This window comes from Bubalus bubalis, chromosome 23, assembly GCF_019923935.1.
Source record: "Bubalus bubalis isolate 160015118507 breed Murrah chromosome 23, NDDB_SH_1, whole genome shotgun sequence".
Lineage (NCBI taxonomy): Eukaryota > Metazoa > Chordata > Mammalia > Artiodactyla > Bovidae > Bubalus > Bubalus bubalis.
The window spans coordinates 8,607,603-8,623,649 of record NC_059179.1 but is presented as its reverse complement, the minus strand read 5'-3'; the positions used below and the strand labels follow the sequence as shown (position 1 = coordinate 8,623,649).

General features: G+C 39.8%; 1 protein-coding gene and 1 long non-coding RNA gene across 2 annotated transcripts in view; one reads left to right on the top strand and one right to left on the bottom strand.

The window, feature by feature from the left end:
• The window catches only part of PRKG1 (protein kinase cGMP-dependent 1), a 1,428,274-nt gene that overhangs the window by 37,361 nt on the left and 1,374,866 nt on the right, over nt 1–16,047 (top strand). The window lies entirely within an intron of this gene.
• On the bottom strand, nt 2,579–4,454 carry LOC123331424. Its single transcript, XR_006548063.2, has 3 exons — nt 4,329–4,454; nt 3,394–3,507; nt 2,579–2,873 (listed from the first exon to the last, which is right to left on the bottom strand). It is a non-coding gene; the product is annotated as an uncharacterized LOC123331424 (long non-coding RNA).

Genomic DNA, 16,047 nt, shown 5'->3' with positions numbered 1-16,047 from the left:
TGTTAATTTCACATGACAATAACCTTATGACGTGGCTACTTTAAAAGTAGCCACATCATACACTTCATCTAAAGATGAAAAAATTGAGGCTGAATGATGAGGTATTCTGAAATATGTATGTGTTTTACATGACTGTAAACAGGGAGCCCCTACCTGCCATGCTACCCCTGACCCCTTGAGCGCTGTGAAGTGCCCTCTCCCCGCCTTGGGCACCACAGAGCCCAGGTATTCTGGTGATTCACCAGCTGGACTGATAGCGTATAGGCTTAAAAGCCATTTAATTCCCTTCTAAATTTGCTCCGTAGACTTGCTTATCCTCTTTGCCGGATGACATCTTGTGTAGGTATCATACCTTTCTAGTCTTTCAATCACTAGAATAGTCCCATTTTAGGAAATTAAAATTTCCCATTTAATAGCATATCCAAATCTCAAACTCACTCAAATTTAAAATTTCTCCCTCCCTCATCTACATCCTTTATCGGGCTTGAATGTTGCAATAAAAATGGTGGTGTGCATGGCATCTTTTTTCTTGCTTGCTCTCCTTCCCCATACTCATCAGCTACCAGGTCTGATCAGAGGAAAGGACCTGACTTAACTGGCTGCTTCTGATGTCATGGGATGTTGGCACCTTCTGATGAAGGCTGATAACCTAAGCTAACTCTTTCTGTTTTGGACACTTGTTCAGATTCCTCAGGGGCACTCTAGCTGGAAGCCTCCTCGAATAACTCTTTTCATGGGGGCTCACTTCTCCTCTTGTTGGTTGCTTGCTTCTGTCCTGCTCAGACCCTTTGCTGGCATCCCTCTGCCCCTCCAGATGATCTTCTCATGCTGACTTCAGGTTACATCCACATTTGGTCCCATGAAACACTCTCCTTCATCCAGATATCAGCAGGAGAACAAGTAGATCTCACTCCAACAACCTATACTCTGTCATTGGGCTGAACCTCCCCTAGGCATAGCTTTACGCCTCTCAGCATCCAACTCCTTCAGACCAGAGAAGACAAGGGCAAAGTTCTTTGAGCTTTGTAAAGCACACCATCTTACTTGGCTTGAAAGAGAGTGTGGTGGGATGAATGTTGAGCCACCCCCCCTCCCCAAATCCATATGTTGAAGCCCTAGCCCTTGCTATCTCAGAATGTGACCTTATTTGGAAATAGGGTCACTGCGGATGTAATTAGTTAAGATGATGTCATGGCGCTAAACCAGTATAACCGGTTGGTTCAGTCACTCGGTTGTGTCCAACTCTTTGCAACCTCATGGACCGCAGCATCCCAGGTTTTCCTGTCCATTACCAACTCCTGGAGCTTGCTCAAACTCATGTCCATTGAGTCCGTGATGCCATCCAACTTTTTGTAAGAATACCATGTATACTGGTATTCTTATAAAAAGAAGAAATTTGGACACAAACAGTGAATGTCATGTGTATGTGAGGGCAGAGGGCAGTATGATGCATCTACAGGTTAAGGAATGCCAAATACCACCAGCAAGTTGCTGGAAACTAGGGGATGCATGAAAAAGATTCTCCCTTACCATCCTCAGGAGGAACCTATCCTGCTAATACCTTGATGTTGCACTTCTAGCCTCCAGAGATGTGAGACACAAAATTTTGGTTGTTAAAGCCACTCTGTTTGCAGGCTTCTGTTACAGCAGCCTTAGGAAACTAGGTACAGAGGGAGCCCTAGGCACAGAGGGAAATAAATATCCTGTATCCCTTTCTCATGCTCACATGGGCAGGGATGGAATAGAGAACACCAGAGAAATTCTCTTCCAGTCTCCAGATTCAACCTCTTACATCACCTTGAGGTGGGGGATCAGCTGAAATGAACAGGACGGATTTTAAGCCCTCCCTTTACAAGTCCCATCTAGGTGGCCTGGCACCTCACTTTACAGTGTGAGGGAACCTAAACCAATCAGTGACACTACTTTCTTCATTCATGAGAAGGACAAGCACCAGGCAATCCTCACTGACACACACTGCCTGTGTTCAGGCTGGATGCTGAGGTGTGGCTTAAATCTGATCTCTGTTTTCTTTCCAAAGTCAGACCAGCCAGTTGATTGCTCCAGGATACTGACCTTAGAGACAGCTCATTCTCACAGTAACATCCTTGCGATAGTTTTTGATGGAGAACTCACATTTAGTAAGCACTTATATGTGATGGAGCCATGCAACACATTTTATATGATGCATCATCTTCCTTGATTATTAAAACTCTGAAAGTGAGTGATCATGTTTCCCAGAAAGGAAATGGGGACTCAGAGATATTATGCAAATTAATCCCATTTTACTTTGGTAGTGCTAGACCCGGAATCAACTTGGCATCTGTCTGAATCCAAATCTCTGGCTCCATAGATTGTAGGACCAAGTGTAAATGAAAAGACAAGGCTCTTTGTTAAAAAATAATTATTAAGAGTCTTAGAATGGTAATTCTAAAGCATTAAGTGGGTCCTGTGTGGCTGCCCAGGGTGCTGCTCCCGCTGTGGCAATTCCCTAACATTTTGCTGGTGAAACAGTGGACAAATCTGAATGATGCACAAATTCTTAATAGTGGATTGAGCATCTCATTGATCCCGTGTTGGATTTTTTAAAAAAATCAATTACTTTATTTATTCATTTTGGCTGTGCTGGGTCTTCATTGTTACGTGCAGGCTTTCTCTAGTTGTGACAAGCAGAGACTTCTCTCAGTTGCGGAGCTCAGGCTTCTCAATGCAGTGGCTTCTTTGGTTGCGGAGCAAGGGTTCTAGGGTTTGAGGGCTCTGTAGCTGCAGCACATAGATTTAGTTGCTTGGAATCGTCCCGGACCAGGGATCAAACCTGTGTCCTCTGCATTGGCAGGTAATTTCTTAACCACTAGACCACCAGGGATGCTCTGATCCTGTGTGTTTCAACAGAGAAATAAGATGGTATCTGTTTCACTAGATGTCTCAAAGGTATATTGACCTACTCTTCTTTTTGAAAGTTTAGTGTTCCATGGATTTCAATGGACAAGCCATTTTCCTAGCTTGTTTATGGGCTGTCAAGTTTTCTGAATAAGATTATTGCATAATCAAGTTTGGTACTTGCTGTTATTCCCACTCCTTTTGCAAACCCTCATTTATTTTGTTAGCACTAACCTAATTTTTGTTGATATCTATTTCAAATTTAATATTTAACAATATGTTCTAATAGAAATTAGAATGATCACATCAAAATCGTTATCATTAAATCTTGCTATTTTCAATGTTTTCCAAGATGAAAGCAAATAAAACTTTAAAAACATCTGAGAGAATCCTAATTTTTGCTGTATCTCCTCAGGGTTATTGTAAGACAGGAAGAGAATCCCCAAATGTTCAGAGATCATTAAGTCAACAGAACAAAACACAGTCACACTAAGTGGAAAGTGATTCTTTACTAACCATAATTTGCTCCGTAAGGCTCTTAGGTTCTTGTATGCAAGCCAGGAAACAAATTCCCTAATTGTCCTCACTGTCAGCAGGTTTAGACAGGCATTCATTTCTTAAAATATCAAACTGAAAAGAAATGATCGCCTGGTTGTAATAATCATATACCGTTGATTTCTCTTTGGTAGATAATGCTAGACAAAGACAAGTCATTTATCACAGAGTAACATGCTAAGGCAGGGCTGAGACAATCAATGTGAAGGATCTTTTTCCCTGTGAAGCAGCTTTATTCCCATGACCTTATTTCTGTTATTCAGAACCACTAAGGGGAAACTAATTAATATTTGAGAAAGACAAATAGCTCCTGTGCCCTGTATTAGTCCTAAAAAAAGTCCTGGTTTAAAAATCAGATATTCTAATTTATCAGAATTTTCAAATGAGTAATGTCTTTGAGTTATTTTCCTCCTGGCTTTCAGGAATGAAATCTGATGATTAAATATCAGAGACAATAAAAGGACTTTTTATTTTTTAATCCAGGTCAAAAAACCAGAGGCCCAGTGAAAAGTACTGGCACAGTTTCCCTATATGCCTACACATGAGTCAGTGGTAGCTATCTGTTGATTTCATTAGGCTATATTCTCAGTGAAAGCCTAGAGTTTTACAAAAGAATGAGCTTGGCAGGACTACAGAGAGCCTCCACAACAAAATCAGAATACCCTGCTTAATCATACTGCTAGGAGAAAAGAGGGAAGAGAAGGCAGAAGAATCAAAACACAAACAAAAAATTAAAAAACCATGAAGAATTCAGATAGGTAGAGCGGAAAGACAACCAAACGGAAACATAGAAAATCGTCAGAAAAGGAAAACAAATAGGGCACCAGATCAAATCAACAGTGGATTTAAGCTTGTTGGCCCAAATAAGTAAGAAACTCTTACCCTGGAAAACTTACAAAATGAGAAAGAGTACTGTTCCTTTAGAACTAGGTCTGGTTGGTTGGTTGGTTATTTTTGCAGGGGTCTGGTGTTTGATCATTCTAGAATATAATCTCAAAGTTTACCAAGTCACCTAAACTAACTTGCCTCCCTAAATTTAATTCTGTGTTTCAAAGCCCCACAAGTAGCATCCTGTCTGTGCTTATTTTAATCAAAGTTTTTTTTTTTTAGCAAATAACAAATAGATGACTAGCAGCTGCCCTCTCAAAGGATACAAGACAACTTCCTTTCTTCTGATTCTCCCTGTCTACGACAATGTAGGATTGGAACAATACCAAATAAAGTCATTTTATTATTTCAGTCTGGTGTCAGTTATTAGATATGCAGTGTAAGGTTACAAAAGGCACGAGCCGCCATTTCACTTCAGGCAAATCTGCTTCAAAATAATGGCTAGGAAAATGAAGACTCAACCTTGATGGCAACAATTCAGTAACACGGAGTTGAGCAAGGTCACTGGGCTGCACCAGCATCCATCCTACAGTGCGATCACACAGGTATCATTCATTTGGCATCAGGGAAATGAAATCATTAGCGCGATCACACAGGTATCATTCATTTGGCATCAGGGAAATGAAATCATTATCACCAAGGGCTGTCATCAGCGTCTGCTGCTCTGGAGAGAAATGCCTCATCTTTGCCTAATGGTTTGCATTTGAGAAAGGTCTCAGCAACCCAGAGTTTAACAATCCATGTCATTCGCCCATAAGTGTTTTTAAAAGTCAGCTCTTCTGTTTCCTTTATTGCCATATTTCTTATGCCAGAATGTTGGAAGTCATACACCTTGTGAGATTTTAGAGGATGTGTTATAAGAGATGTGAAAGGTTGTGTTGCTTGGATTCAGCGGTCAGAGAACTGGCTGAAATAACAGCCAACCACAGAGCAGGCTCCAGGGCTAGCTCTGGCATGAGCAGGTTGTCACTGTGGCTGGTTTCTTCCAAACAGACAAACTTTCAAGCAAACACATGCCTTTTCCATGGTATGCATTTCTTGGGAGGCTCAAGTGAAATTGTGGCTTTGATGGATGTCTAAAATGTTTATGGAAATGCAGGAGTATAAGCACAGGAGTTAAACTGCCATGGTTCAAACCAGGACCCCACTATGTGCTGTCTGGGGAAACTGGGGCAAGAAATTTAGCTTCTCATGTCCATAATGGGGGTGATAATTGTGACGAAAATAATAAACAGCTGTGTCCTAGAACTATTTGAAGATGAGTTAGGATTCTGCCTGTCAAGTAAGTAATACTTTCCTGACAGAGAAAGCAGCCAAAAAATATGAATTTGTGTTCTTGTGGAAAAACAGAAATACAAGTCACTCAGTGAACTTAGTATGTTTTTTCTATGATGTCTCCCTCATAGTGCATGCATGCATGCCAAATCATTTCAGTTGTGTCTGACTCTATGCGACCCCGTGGATGTAGCCGGCCAGGCTCCTCTGTCCATGGGATTCTCCAAGCAAGAATACTGGAGTGGGTTGCCATGCCCTCCTCCAGGGGGTCTTCCCGACCCAGGGATTGAACCCGTGTCTCTTATGTCTTCTGTATTGGCAGGCTGGTTCTTTACCACTAGTGCCACCTGGAAAGCCCCCTCCCTCATAATAGATGTTCAATAATTAAATATTGGAAAAGTAGTAAGTGGGTCACTATATTTATCTTTGGGTTCAAATGAACACCAATGACAATATGTACTTTTTTTTAATAGTAAGCCTTGGGATCATTTATTCACAAATTACATCTCTCAAACATAGGTTCTTCTCTTTCAAAAGATGATAGGACTTCATACTATTTAGAAGAATTAAACCTGTGAAGATCTAAACCTGTGGACCATTGTCACTTGTTCTTGCTTACCTGCTACTTCATTGTACTGCATAAATTTTAGTTGTACTCCAAAAATCAGTGTAGATATTGATTCAAAGCATCATTTTTTCCCCCAGAAGATTCAGTTCAGTTCAGTTCAGTCACTCAGTCGTGTCCGACTCTTTGTGACCCCATGAATTGCAGCACGCCAGGCCTCCCTGTCCATCACTAACTCCCGGAGTTCATTCAGACTCATGTCCATCGAGTCAGTGATGCCATCCAGCCATCTCATCCTCTGTCGTCCCCTTCTCCTCCTGCCCCCAATCCCTCTCAGCATCAGAGTCTTTTCCAATGAGTCAACTCTTCACATGAGGTGGCCAAAGTACTGGAGTTTCAGCTTTAGCATCATTCCTTCCAAAGAAATCCCAGGGCTGATCTCCTTCAGAATGGACTGGTTGGATCTCCTTGCAGTCCAAGGGACTCTCAAGAGTCTTCTCCAAGACCACAGTTCAAAAGCATCAATTCTTCGGCGCTCAGCCTTCTTCACAGTCCAACTCTCACATCCATACATGACCACAGGAAAAACCATAGCCTTGACTAGACGGACCTTTGTTGGCAAAGTAATGTCTCTGCTTTGGAATATGCTATCTAGGTTGGTCATAACTTTCCTTCCAAGGAGTAAGTGTCTTTTAACTTCATGGCTGCAGTCACCATCTGCAGTGATTTTGGAGCCCCAAACAACAAAGTCTGACACTGTTTCCCCATCTATTTCCCATGAAGTGACGGGACCAGATGCCATGATCTTCGTTTTCTGAATGTTGAGTTTTAAGCCAACTTCTTCACTCTCCTCTTTCACTTTCATCAAGAGGCTTTTGAGTTCCTCTTCACTTTCTGCCATAAGGGTGGTATCATCTGCATATCTGAGGTTATTGATATTTCTCCCACAATCTTGATTCCAGCTTGTGCTTCTTCCAGCCCAGGGTTTCTCACTATGTACTCTGCATATAAGTTAAATAAGCAGGGTGACAATATACAGCCTTGATGTAGTCCTTTTCCTACTTGGAACCAGTCTGTTGTTCCATGTCCAGTTCTAACTGTTGCTTCCTGACCTGCGTATAGGTTTCTCAAGAGGCAGGTCAGAAGATTACTTGTCCTAAAAAAAAAAAAAAAAAAAGAAGAAGATTACTTGTCCTTTAAAATTTGCTTAAATTATTTACAATAGAAAGTATTTCCTGATGCAGCTTCCTCTCCGTAATCAAAGAAAGAAAGATATGTGCAGGTTTTCTCGGGTGCACTGCCTTCAGTTTTGGAAGGTCTCAGATAAGACTCTTGAGAGTCGCTTGGACTACAAGGAGATCCAACCAGTCCATTTTGAAGGAGATCAGCCCTGGGATTTCTTTGGAAGGAATGATGCTAAAGAGTTGACTCATTGGAAAAGACTCTTTTGCTGAGAGGGATTGGGGGCAGGAGGAGAAGGGGACGACAGAGGATGAGATGGCTGGATGGCATCACTGACTCAATGGACATGAGTCTGAGTGAACTCTGGGAGTTGGTGGTGGACAGGGAGGCCTGGCGTGCTGTGATTCATGGGGTCACAAAGAGTCGGACATGACTGAGCGACTGATCTGATCTGATCTGATCTGAGTTGTAAATCAACTCATTTTATCTTATCATCACTGAAAAGTAAATATGACACGATTTTGTAGGTAAACTAATGGTCACAGAAGTGACTTATTCAGAATTACACAGCTAGTTGGTGGCAAAGTTAGAATCCAAAATGCAGGTTTCCCTGATACCTGCCTATGTTCTTTTCCTGTTAACACAGTATTATACTATATAAATGTTTATTGTACATTTCATATGACTGTACTCCTGGGGATGTTGAGCAGGAAAAGATACAGTGTTAGAGCTATAAAATTAACTAACCCTGTGATTTTTCTCAAGTGAACAACAAAGCCTAAACAAATGTTGATGTCTCTATTGTAATAAAAGACTTACAAGACATTACAGAATATTATTTATATAAATCAGTTTTATTTCAGATCTGGTGGGATGGTTTGCATGGGAAAAACATTAAAATTGATGGGCTTCACTGTAGTACAGTTCAATTGGGGAAGTGGACTTTTACTGGGAAAACCTTTCAGCTGCTCAGTGTCTGCTGTGAAGAGCATTCCAGTCTCCTGAAGCAGCTGGCAGTGTTCTTCGAGCTGAGCAGGGAGACAGCAGGCTGGAGGGGCTGGGTCTTACCTGCTCTCTCTAATTCCTGCCCCTCTGATGTTCTTTGACTTGCTGCTCACTGGCACCACCTTCTGCAGGTATTTGGTATTAACATTCTTAGTTCTGCTGTTCTGCCAATTTTTCTCCTGTAATTCTGCTGACAGCTTTTGCTTGCTATTAATTATTATTTCCTCTCTCATCTTCTTTGCCATTGCTGATTTTGTTTTTAATTCCTGTACTTTAATAGATTTCATTTCCTGAAACAGTGGAGATAAATATATGTGTTCAATGTAATACATAAATATATATGTATTATATATATATAATATATATATTGCCAGTCCCTGGTGGCTCAGAGGTTAAAGCGTCTGCCTCCAGTGTGGGAGACCCTCGTTCGACCCCTAGGTCGGGAAGATCCCCTGGCGAAGGAAATGGTAACCCACTGCAATATTCTTGCCTGGAGAATCCCATGGATGGAGAAGCCTGGTAGGCTAGAGCCCATGGAGTCGCAAAGAGTTGGACACGACTGAACGACTTCACTTTCTTAGGGACTTCTCTGGCTCAGATGGTAAAAGCATCTGCCTACAATGTGGGAGACCTGGGTTCGATCCCTGGGTCGGGAAGATCCCCTGGAGAAGGAAATGGCAACCCACTCCAGTACTCTTGCCTGGAAAATCCCATGGACGGAGAGGCCTGGTCACAAAGAGTCGGACATGCAATAACAAAGAGTTATTTGAAGCCTGGTCACAAAGAGTCGGACACGACTGAGTGACTTCACTTTCACTCTATGTGTATTATATATATTGACTATACATATATATATATATTTACATATACATTGATACCAAAGAAATGTATGTGTGTGTATGCACACATACCCTTCCTTATTCTGAGGTGTCTTATTTATATTTAAGTTCCTAATTACTTGTCTAATTACTCTGTATTCCTTCTCTTCTTCCTGTCCCCTAACTTCCATGTCTTTCTATATTCTCTGTCTTAAACCCTCAAAGTGAAAAACTGAAAGTTACAGTTGCTCTGTCATGTCCAACTCTTTGCAGCCCCATGGATTGTATTCTCTGTCCATGGATTTCTCCAGGTAAGAATACTAGAGTGAGTTGCCATTCTCTTCTCCAGAGGATCTTCCCAATCCAGTGATCCAACCTGGGTCTCCTGCATTGCAGGCAGATTCTTTACAGTCTGAGATACCAGGGAAGCCCAGAACTCTCAAAGCTTGCTTTCAAAGCTTACATTCTCAAGTCTCCAAAATTACTCCTATTCTCATCTTTGAGTCTCAGACTTCTGTGTCCAGTTGTTCATAGGACATCTCCATTTGGATGAACTGTTCTTGATCTAAATAGCTAATACTCCATCATATCCTTACAAAAGTGGCACCTCATTTCCATTATTGTATTGTCACTTCTGAATAATAATAATAATAATAATTACAGTAAACATTTACTGAAAGCCAACTGGGCCAGCCATTATCCTAAGGAAACAGCTGGTAAGTCCTAAGTAATGGAGCTAGAATTTGAAGTTGGTCTTCTACCTGACATGTGCCCTTATCCACACTACTTTGGTTGATCCTTGTCTTTGAGTGAGGGAACTGAGTTTCACTATCCTTTGTCAGAGTGAAAGATGTTTATTTAAGCTGGTTAATTGAGACACTGCCTTTCACATAGGAGATAATCAGTTTATTTGTGTTGTATCCATCATACCTCTGAGCATATCTCAGTATGAAGAACTGTTTTAAGCCACATATCTCATACAGGTATGGTGTCCAACATTAGTAATGAAAATTGCTGCAGAAAGTATCTGTCATACAGAGAGCTATGTTTGCAAAGTAAACACCATTTTCATACTAATCTAATTGAGTACATGGAAGAAGAAAAGAAGTAAATACTCCCAACTCACTATATTGAACCATTCCATCCCTTTACACTCTAATGTTTGCTGTTATTTCATGTATGTTCATTTATTTTTATGCCTCCCAGTTTCCCTGTTGTCTTCTTTAAGGTTTAAATCTTTTGAGAATACTTCTTCTCTTTAGCTCACTCTGAGTGTTATATAGGGCACAGCATGGCCTCACACCAGAAGCAATGAGATGCTTCTAGACAATGAATAGGATTCAAGTAGAGGAAAAGGGATGCAATGATTAATAAGTGAAATATATGAAAAAAATCACATTTGGAAATTGGAAATGTTACCTTTAACTTTCAAAAAATTGTGTGGCAAGGACTCTTCAGGGATCTAGGTATTAAGACCCATACTATATATATTTCTTTATACTTTAATTACTTTTTCATCTGGGTTTGAAAATGGAATCCTTTCTCTCTCTGTTTCTGGGCAGTGGTTAAGTTGCAGAGGACATCAGGACAGGAACTAATGGAAGTGACCTGATATCTTTATTCCACAAGCAATGAGTAATGAGGAGTCTGTTGGTGATTTATGTTAATCTAAATGTGAGACAGACAGAATATTATCTTGCCCTTCACAGTCCATGCCAGCAATGCTTCCATTTCTAGAAATATACAATTATCCATATGTCTTTTTCATGAAAACCTTAATTTGTACAGTCCTTTGATGGCAGTTTGGTTTTGTTCACAGTTTGCAAAATTGACTTGTCATAAAGCTCCAATAAAATCTATCCTAGCTGAAAAAGTCTAATGGCTTTCTGTGCTAACTAGAGAAATGTACACTTAGAAGTCACATCATTTTTGCCCAAAATAATGAAACAAGCAATTAGCTTTATGTAATACAGGGTGGCTCAGTGGTAAGGAATCTGCCTGCAATACAGGAGACCCAGGTTCGATCCCTGGGTCAAGAAGATCTTCTGGAGAAGGGCATGGCAACCCACTCCAGTATTCTTGCCGGGAGAATCTCATGGACAGAAGAGCCTGGCAGGCTACAGTCCATGCAGTCACAGAGAGTTGGACACAACTGAGTGACTAACACTTTCACTTTTCAACATATATTTTTACTTCAAGGGTTACTGTAAAATTGGTATTAAAATTCAGAAAAATATACATAGAAAATCCTAGGTAAAAAGACCTTGCCCTGTTCTGCACTTGTTTTTTGGATTTTTTTTTAGAAGAAAGAGGAAAATATTTTTTAAAAATTAATCTGATATTGGGACTGGGAGGGCTTCAAAACTGAACATTTTCCTGCATCATTCATTGTTGTTCTTGTTCAGTCACTCAGTCATGTTCAACTCTTTGTGATCCCACAGATGGCAGCCTGCCAGGCTTCCCTGTCCTTTACCGTCTCCGGAGCTTGCTGAAACTCCTGTCCAATGAGTCAGGGATGCCATCCAACCATCTCATCCTCTGTCATCCCTTTCTTATCCTGCGTTCAATCTTTCCCAGAATCAGGGTCTTTTCTAATGAATCACCTCTTTGCATCAGGTGGCCAAAGTATTGGAGTTTCAGCTTTAGCATCAGTCTTTCTAATGAATATTCAGGTCTGATCTCCATTTAGGATGGACTGGTTGGATCTCCTTGCAGTCCAAGGGACTCTCAAGAGTCTTCTCCAACACCACAGCTCAAAAGCATCAGTTCTTCAGTGATCAGCCTTCTTTATGGTCCAACTCTCACATCCATACATGACTACTGGAAAAACCATAGCTTTGACTAGACAGACCTTTGTCGGCAAAGTAATGTCTCTGCTTTTTAATACACTGTTTAGGTTTTTCATAGCTTTTCTTGCAAGGAGCAAGTGTCTTTTAATTTCATGGCTTCAGTCAGCATCTGCAGTGACTTTGGAGCCCAAGAAAGTAAAGTCTGTCACTGTTTCCATTGTTTTCCCATCTATTTTCCATGAAGTGATGGGACCAGATGCCATGATCTTCATTTTTTGAATGTTGAGTTTTAAGACAGCTTTTTCACTCTCATTTTTCACCTTCATCAAGAAGCTCTTCAGTTCCTCTTCTCTTTCTGCTATTAGGGTGCTGTCATCAACGTATCTGAGATTATTGATATTTCTCCTGGCAATCTTGCATCATTCATACAGGGACTTATTTGTTGAACCTTGTGTGGTGGGAGCTAAGGACACCAATCCTGTCCACAGACTATTCTCCCCAACTGTCTCTAACCCCAGCTTTCTGTGATTGCTTGTTTTTATTTCAAATTTTTAAAATAGGTATGTGGCAGGGAAGGGACAAAGATGATGCTGATGTTTATAAAAGGGAGGCTGTAATTCACAAGTGTTTGGGCTCTGGGTTCAGACTGTGTTCCAGTTTTGCCTCCTTTATTTGTGACCTTCACCTCACTGTAACTCAGTTCCACACCTATAAAATGGAGAAAAAATGCTAGTTAATTCATGGCATTGTTTAATTATTATGTGAAAGGGTGCTCAGTTAAATTTGGTTTTCACGGTGTATTGAATACCATTAAGTTTCCTTCAAAGGAGGCATATAGATATCCAAAAGGCACATGAAAAGATCCTAAACATCTCTAATTATTAGAGAAATACAGACCGAAACTGTAAGGAGGTATCACTTCACACCAGTTAGAATGGCCATCATCGAAAAATCTACAAACAATAAATGCTCAAGTGAGTGTGGAGAAAAGGGAACCCTCCTTTACTATGGGTGGCAGTGTAAGTTGGTGCACCCACTGTGAAGAACAGTGGCTCTTAAACTGAAGTTCTTTAAAAAGCTAAAAGTAAAGCTAGCATATGATCCAGCAATCCCATTCTGGGGATGTATCTGGAGGAAAACATGATTTGAAAAGATACTTGTTCCCCAGTGTTCATTGCTACGCTACTTACAATAGCCAAGATGTGGAAGCAAGCGCAGTGTCCATCAGCAGAGGAATGGATCAAGATGTGGCGGAGAACAGACTTGGGGACACAGCGGGGAAAGCAGAAGGTGGGACAGATTGAGAGAGTAGCATTGCAATATATAGACTGCCATATGTCAAATAGACAGCCGGTGGAATTTGCTGTGTGACACAAGGAGTTCAACCTGGAGTTCTGGGACAACCTACAAGGTGGGAAGGAGGTTCAAGAGGGAGGGAACGTATGTATATCTGTGGCTGATTCATGTTGATGTATGACAGAAACCGACACAACATTGTAAAACAATTATCCTGCAATTAAAAATTTAAAAAAAGAAGATGTGGTATGTATATACAATAGAATATTACTCAGCCATAAAAAAACAGTGAAATAATGCCAAATAATAATGGATGGACTTAGAAATTATCATACTGAGTAAAGTAAGTCAGACAGAGAAAAGACAATGTATAATATCACTTATATGTGGAATCTTAAAAAATGGTATGAATAAATCTGTTTAAAACAGAAATAGAGTTATAGATGTAAACAACAGCAACAACAACAACTTATGGTTACCAAAGGGGAAAGGGGGGAGGGCAGGTTAAATTGGGACCAACATATATATATACTACTGTATATAAAATAGATAGCTAATAAGGACCTACTGCATAACACAGGAAACTCAATATTCTGTAATGACCTGTATGGTAGAAGACTCTAGAAAAGGGTGGATATCTGTATGTGTATAACTGATTCACTTTGCTATACAGTGAAATTAATACAACATTGTAAATCAACTATACTACAATAAAAATTAATTTAAAAAATTACACCACCTTGTAAAAAAAAAACAATTTCCTGATAATTATAGATGTTGCATAAGGGGACCCAGAAGAGTATTTTCAGCATCCTATGTATCATAACTTGTTTGTCACAAAAGACAAAGACAGCAGTGTCTTCCTGTTGTCTTGGTGCTAGTGTTTAGGGAACAATCAGGTCTCGGTAAATATCAGCCTTTATTACTGTAATATCTGGTCAGTATCTTACGGTGGGTCTTTACTACATGTCTGCATCCCAGTGCTGGGAGCTGCTCCAGGGCATGAGGCAGTCCTTTTATAACTCTGTGGCTTCAGTGCATAGCACAGTACTTTATATGCATGGCAGCCACTTGGTAAATGCAAGTTGCTCAGATACTCCTTAAAAAAATATATCTTTAATACAGTACCAAATTACTATGTGTTTGTGAATAATCTAGAAACTAGAGACAAGTTTTAAAAAGGAAGTCATTCATAATCTTACTATCCAGAGATAAACTGACATTTTATTACGTGTCTTTCTGCTATTTGCTATGCATGCCTACTTTTGTTTTGAACAAAAAATGGAATAATATGGTAAAGACTTAGGGTAGTTAACACTTTCATGAAATAATATACAATTAATATGACCCTGTCATCACATACTCTTCTGAAATATTATTTTTAATTAGTATATACAAGTTACCTAATATTTATTCTTTAGCATTTACATTGCACTCCATTTTATGCTTCTATATGAAAATGTGTGTGTTTGTGTTCTGTCATGTCTGACTTTTTGCAGCTTTATGGACTGTGGCCCACCAGGCTCCTGTGTCCATGGAATTCACCATTGTTAAATATGTCCAGACATACTTCTTGTTGTTTCCTCCCTCGCCCCCACCAATGTGTTCCCATGGTATCCTTCACTTTGCTTATCAAAGTCCCTAGTACAGTAGAGTCTACCTGAATAATTATCTTTTTATCTTTTGGTCATTTAATTTTTCCCACCAGGCCCTTTCTAGTTTCACCAGGATAACCTTAGTTTCTAGTATACTGCTTTGCTCTTAAAAGGTGCTCAGTGTATGTTTGTTCAGTAACTATGGGATAGAAATTATTTTCATCTGAAAATGCGAAAAGATCGATTCTGAAATTTCCTATGAAGGGTCTGTTTGATATGATCCCTCAGGAGGAGTGTGAAGCTAGAGGGTGGGCAGGGCACATTGGGGAAAGTTCTGGGGCTAAGAGCTGATGACAGAAAGACTCTGGGAAGAGGAGTGAAAATATTTCTTTTGACTCATCCTTTCCTTTTACTCTTCCCATCAAGAGCTTCAGCTCATCCCCCTGACCTTTAGAATAAAATTCTTGGAAGCAATGGGAAGGGAAACAGAATCTTCATTTATTTATTGGGTGATTAAGTAAATGGAGACATGTATCCTACCTGAGTTATAGTCAAAGAATCCAAATCCAAGCTTCTGACTTAACTGAAAACATTCCAGCTCTATGTCTGGCACATGGTATTAAGACAGGGAAGGGACTAATATTTATAGAGTGCCTATAATATGCTAGTGATTTTCCTACATCATTGCATTCAGGCTTCTCAACAACTCTGAGAAGTAGGAATTATTGCGGAGGGACCTGAATTCAACCCTGGACTATATGACTCCTGAGTCTACTTGCCCAGGTCAAAATATTAGAATGAATTCTTGGGTGAAATGAAGAATTGACTTGTGGCTAATGTAAACAAATTCTAAATTCAATTTCACAAGGAAACTTTGAGGTATATCTTGGACGATTCTGATTTATGAATTAGTAAGAAAAGTAGAAAATGAAAACATTAATATATAGAAATAAAGTCACTTAAAAACCCATTTTACCAACACCTGCAGGAGATGTATTAAAAATTAAAAGATTTTTCAGACCAAAAAGATTGTGTTTATAAAGAGGTCATTCAGAGGTGGTTAATTAAATGGCCTCACACTTTAATATTTTAGTGAGAGTGTCTTTTTCGTATTAACTTTATTATTTTAATCAGAAGCGTATGAACCTAACAGAGGTTATAAAATTTTTACTTTATTGTTTTTCAATTCAATAAGAGTTTTT